Source organism: Enhydra lutris, unplaced genomic scaffold, assembly GCF_002288905.1.
Source record: "Enhydra lutris kenyoni isolate GAN:26980312 unplaced genomic scaffold, ASM228890v2 scaffoldscaffold27, whole genome shotgun sequence".
NCBI lineage: Eukaryota > Metazoa > Chordata > Mammalia > Carnivora > Mustelidae > Enhydra > Enhydra lutris.
The window spans coordinates 20,863,183-20,869,544 of record NW_019154111.1 but is presented as its reverse complement, the minus strand read 5'-3'; the positions used below and the strand labels follow the sequence as shown (position 1 = coordinate 20,869,544).

At 40.2% G+C, this 6,362-nt stretch overlaps 1 pseudogene; it reads right to left on the bottom strand.

Annotated features, from left to right (window-relative positions):
• Positions 1–2,496: 2,496 nt before the first annotated feature.
• Positions 2,497–6,362, bottom strand: part of LOC111151917 — a 59,194-nt pseudogene continuing 55,328 nt past the window's right edge.

Sequence of the window (6,362 nt, the reverse complement as noted above, 5' to 3'; positions counted from 1 at the left end):
ACCATAGTTGTCCATGTACCACAGGGAGTCAGGTGAGAGTTTTGCCTCTGAGAACCTCTAGGATTGAGTAGAGCCGTCTTCTGTTTTATCACTCACTGTTAATGTCTGGCAGTGGGTTATCTGTGAGTTGGACTCTGTGGCTAAAGGAGAGGCTACAGGGACCCTGGACAAAGTCACTCAAGTGCACCTAGCATAGATTTCTCCCTCTATAAAGGAAGGATAGGAACTAAACACTCTACTGTTTGTAATAAGCTTTGGGCAAATTCTCAGTCCGCAATAAAAACATAAATTTCCACAAAATAAAAATTACTGTCATAATCATCATCAACAAAAAAGTAGTCTTTTCTGAGAGGAAAGAGAAAGTAAGTGCAAACAGTGTAGGTTAGGGCAGAACAGGAACAAAGTCTGAGGGTGAGCTGAGGAAACAGGCCCCTGGGGAATACAGACTTTAATCAATAAGAGCCCTGGAACAGAAGGGAGCCCAAGGGTTCCTTTCATCCTGTACCTATAGTAAAAAGAATATAGAGACAGATGCTGAAATTTGAAGAACTTTCATTTTTCAATTCAGTATTTTTTGGTATGACTTGGGTATTTGACAATTCTCCAAAACTTTAAGAAAATTCCTAAAAATACGTATTTTCATTCTCTTATATAAGAATATTGATGTTGAAATCTGGGAAATCTCAGGAAAAAATGTTCATAATTGGAAACAGATCATTATGGGGTCTTATGAAGAATTCCCTTATACTTGTAAAAAAAGACAGGAACTTGGAAGATGAGACTGACAGATCAGAAAACTATATTTTACTTTATTTTACATTAGTTTAATAACTTTTATTTTCTTGAAATACAGAATTTTATTTAGAAACTGTTTAATGTAGTTGGTTAAGCTTCTGTTTAATGTAGTTGGTTAAGCGTCTGCCTTCAGATGCCCCAGGTCATCACCCCAGGTCCTGGGATTGAGCCCCGCACTGGGCTCCCTGCTCAGCAGAGAACCTGCTTCTCAAATAAGTAAATAAAATCTTAAACAAAAAAGGAACTAGTTGATGTAGAAAAAAAGACCTTTCAAGAAAGACCAGGTAGAAAATGGGCTCCCAATAAAATGGAAGTTTAGGGCAACAAAAGTCTAAAAGCCCACAAAAGAGAAATAGTACCATTGTTATTGGAACAATGGCTAGTTACTTGCATTTTTTGGCATTGTTAATCACTGAATCTGGATTTTTCTCTGAATTCCACACAGAGCATGCACTACACAACAATTTTACATAAAATATCTGCTTTCTACATACATTGTAGGCAAACTACCACCAGAAACAAATCAAAACATCACGGGGTAAGCAGTCTTACTAGTGGGTGATTCACATTTTGCAGAATCCTGCCAAACAAAGGAACTGAATAGGCTAGGGGCAGAGATGATGAGGAAGCGTTAAGGAATGAAATTTGTTATAGATTAATGATTCAGGCATGGTACTGTATAAAAAAGAATTAACATTTAGCAAACACAGTAATGAGTTTTATCTCAAAAGAGGTAAGTGCACTGACAAAGTATTCCGATAACAGTACAGGGCTGTGGACAGCAGGTACCAAGAACACCTAGCCTTGCAGATTCCAAGGTAAGAAGAGCCTTCACTGGTCCCTCCCTTTGCCAGGGGTCCATAGAGAACTTGCAACATGACCACCCACCTGCCGAACTTAAACTCTAAGCAGCAAACTTTAAGGAGCCAAAGAGAAGTCCCCAGTGGGCAGGGGGAGCAGAGAAGAGAAACATGTTCAATGTAAGCTTAGAAGACGGTAAAATGGGACACCAACTCTCATTCAAATCCCAGAGATGATTTAAATCTTGGGCACACCTCATTTCCTAAAAAAAAAAAAAAAAAACATAATACATAGAAATGTCAGGGATAACTGGAAAATCAGCAGAGAAGTAGTCAGTGAAATTCAAGCTCTTTAACTCAAACACCTCAGGCCGGAAACACACCTTCTGTTTATCCAGACAACAATGCCTCTTGCTTTGTAGAGTGGGGATATCATTTGGCTATAGAGCCAAATGGCTTGACAGTGCAACTTTTTAAACTTTCCTTTTGGGCCAAGGTCTAGGCCTTTGCAGATTCAAGCAGTCCTGCATGGCCTGTGAACACCAGATTCCAAAGGTCCAGAGGTCTGGCTCTTCCTTCCCAGACACCATGTCAGACATGTAAAATCTCCTGTCATGTTACATTTTATATTTTAAAATATGGAAGCATATTTTAAGCACACTTCAGGCATTTATTTATTAAAACATTCTCTGCCAGGATTTCACATGAGATTAAAATTCAAATGAGTTCTTACATTTCTCTACTGAGGACTCCACCTCAGTGTGTTGCATAGAAACACCTTCTCCAGCAATGAGTGTCACCAGCGTCCACACAGTGAGCCCCATGGTCCGCCTCTTTGTTCCCTGGGTGACCCAGTTAGATGTTAATACTGCTTCGCTACAAAGCTCCTAACCCAAATTCCTCAGAAAAGGAGTAACGTTTTTTGCAAAGTGCACTTTAAGAAGAGGCGCTTTTTGATTACGTAAAGAAACCAGCGAGCCCTATGAGAATAAAGAAGGGAGTATTTTACTGGTAAGCACATGATTTGAAGTGAGGAATTCAGATGTTGCTCTGCTGGTCCAGGCTGGGAATATCTTCTTGCCCCTCCTGTGGCCCCCCCTTTGGCAGGTAACACAAAGCCTTCATCTGTGCCATAGAGAATGTCCACACACCTCTGCAATATAAGGTTGTTTTCCCTCTCGTTCTCTTGGCAAATCAATTCCATGTTCCTTAGCTTTCCAAAGTAGAAACGTCTCTCTCTCTCTTAGTCTTAGACAGTAAGTTTTGATATGTTGACCTGCTCTGTCGACTCAGCTGCTCCATCATCCCTGTTGCCCACACCAGGATTCTTTCACACCACACCCAGGCTGGCCTCCAGGGTTACTATGGTTCTCTGTGTTGCAGTGGGGGCTTCTGGGGAGCTCACTGCTAGAGCTGAGAGGTTTCTTGGGTTTGTTCAGAGCTAGAGCAACAAGGGAGGGAGCCCCTGCAGTTTCTTGACCTTGTCTGTAAGCTGCAGGGTCATACTGCTCCATAATAGTTTGCATCAGAAAACATCTTGAACCAGTGAACAAATTCAAAATTGTCTTGAAATGTTCCTTTTTACTAATCTGTCCACAGAAGTTATTTTGTCAACTCCCACTCTTAAAACCCGGGTGTCCTATTTTGAAATTCTGGATGTATTTGTGTTCCAGCTTAGCCTGGAGGTTCACTTTCTTCAAGGTAGAGGAGTGGGGGAAACCACCTGTCCATAAGCTGACACCAGGCAGCCCCTGAGCATGACTGTTCCATTTTTGTCAGATTCGGTTGCAGGGACTCATTGATCCAGGCTAGCATATCATGTCTACTTAAGTTATCACCGGTAAGTGACACTGAGTGTATGTTCACTCAGTGGGTTGCAAAAAAATTATTTGAAACAAATACAAAGCAAAACTCTATGTTTCTCTGTAGGCATATAAATGTGAATACATGAATACACACAGAAAGATCTGGAAGTTTAGACATTAAATTCATCATGGTTACCTCTTAGGAGAATGATTTTGTGTATTTGACATGGAGAGATATTAATTTATCTTTTTTTTTAAGTTTTTAATGATAAGGTTCTATTTGATTGTATGTTATTTTAAAAAGTGGCTCAATCAGTTAAACATCTGTCTTCGGCTCAGGTCATGATCCTGGAGTCCTGGGATCCGGCCCCACATAAGGCTCCCTGCTCAGTGGGGAGCCTGCTTCTCCCCCCTCCCCCGTCTGCTGCTCCCCCTGCCTGTGCACTCTCTCTCTCTCTCTCTGTCAAATTAATAAATAAAATCTTATTAAAAAGTAAATAAAAAGGATAGATACATAAATTGACAATAGCTAGATAGATACACGTCAGGGGAAAAGGATGATCTGCCAAATTTAAGATTTTATCTGAGTTTTTAAATATAGGTTTGAGTTTCAAAGCACTCTTAACATGTTGAAAAGCTAAATAAAATGTATTATTTTTTTTTTATCCCCCATACCAATTTAGGACTTCCAATATTCACTTATGCCTATGAGAGACAGGGACATACATGAGTTTATCTGTCAAGCAAACTAAAACTCCACTGTGCTATCCTATAATCTGTATTACAGGAAATGAATTAGCTCATAAATGATTGGGTTTATAGTAGCATATGTCTTCCAATCTAGCCTCTACTATTAATTAAGTTAGTACTTTTTCTCCCTCTACTATTTGTCTTCATTCTCAATTAGTTCAAAACTCAGAGAGGAAGAGAGGTGTTCTTTGGTAAGCCCCTTTTAAATATTTCACATTTTATAAACTGTAAGCGTGCGTGTTCTGCATCCACAGAAAATAAGCCACAATTGATCCTATTTTAAAAAACAAATGTAACCCCGTAGAGTTCCCAAAAATAAGATATCAGCCATTCATATTCTGTGACTAAAATGAAATAAATCTAGAAATTAAGAATAAAAACATAAAATCAAAATGTATCAGGACACCTCAGTGACTCAAACAGTTAAGCGTCTGACTCTTGATTTCAGCTCAGGTCATGATCTCAAGGTCACAAGGCAGAGCCCTGAGTCAGGCAAGGAGCCTAAGATAATCTTTCTCCTTCTCCCATTTCCCACCTCTAAAAAAATTAAAGGTTATAAATCAAAGAAAAAATTAAAAATAAAAATTTCCTAAATATATATATTTTTTGAAAAATACATGAGTTTTTCATAAGTGAGCAGAATTTATATTATGTGAATCAGTGAAGAAAAATATTTTTAAGGGCTCCTAGCTGGCTCAGTTAGGTGGAGCATATGGCTCTTAATCTCGAGGTTGTGGGTTCAAGTCCCACATTGGGTGTAGAGATTACTTAAAAATAAAAATTTTTAAAAAGTATTTTAAAACAAGAATGAGAGGCAAGATGGTGGAGGAGTAGCAGACTGAAATGACATCAGATCCCAGGAGTTCAGCTAGATAGGTATTAAACCATTCTGAACACCTACAAACTCAGCAGAAGATAGAAAAGAAGAAGAGCAGCAGTTCTAGAAACAGAAAATCAACTACTTTCTGAAAGGTAGGACTTACAGAGAAGTGAATCCAAAGTGATGGGAAGATAGACTGCGGGGGGAGGTGCCAGCTCCTGGCAAGTGGCAAGCAGTGGAGAACAAAATCAGAACTTTTAGAAGTCTGTTCCACTGAGGGACATCACTCCAGAGGCTAAGCAGGGGTGGAGCCCTCACGGGGACAGTGTGGTCTCAGGTCCCACGGGGTCACAGAAAGATTGGGGTGTCTGAGTGTGGCCAGGTATTAGAGCGGGGAAGCTAACTACAAAGACAGAGCCGAAGAGTGAGCTTTCAGATTGGGGTTGCCTTAAGCCATGATCCAAGGCACAGTCGGACTATTGCTCTTTGAGCAGGGACCCCACAAGTGGCAGATCCGGGGAGATTCACCTTCCTGCTCTGGGAGGAGAAGCATGGCAGGAATCTGCTGGGTTTGGAGACTCCAGATAGGGCTGTGTGCCAGAGATAGAAATGCTCAGTCACAGGCCAGGTGAACTCGGAGTGTGGCCAGAGACCAGGGAGACAGGAGTGATTGCTTGTCTCTGGGGGTGCACTGAGGAGTGGGGCCCCGAGCTCTCAGCTCCTCTGGGCAGGAGAGTGGGAGGCCGCCATTTTCATTCCCATCCTCCAAAGTGGTGCGGAAAGCGTTCAGGGAACAAAAACTTCGAGAGCAAACCTGAGCAGATGACATAGCCCGGTCCCTGGCAAGAGTGGTGCAGTTCTGATTCAGGCAAAGACATTTGAGAATCACTGCAACAGGCCCCTCCTTCAGAAGATCAGGAAGACCATCCAGCCAAGACCAAGCTCACTGATCAAGGAGAAGAGCAGAATTCCAGAGTTAGGGGAAAGCGACTCATAGAATTCATGGCTTCTTCCCCCATGATCCTTTAGTCTTGCAAAGTTAATTTTTTTTTTAATTTTATTTTTTTCCTTATTCTATTTTTTTAACTTTTCCTCTTTCCTCTTTTAACATTTGTTAGCTAGTTTATTTTAACAATACCTTTCTTAAAAAAAAAATTTTTAAACCTTCATTGTTATAGTCCTATTTCTTCCCTTCATTGTAATTTAACCTTATTTTTTGTATACATATAGGTTGTTTTTTTGTCTTAAAAATTTTGGGACACAATTTCTTATAATAGATCAAAATATACCCTAATTTAGCACATGGTTTTGTTCTAGTCTCCAGGCTGAGCACATTCACTCCTCTTTTTTTTTTCTTTTTCCAACCAGCTTATCAATTCCTTTTTTAGAATT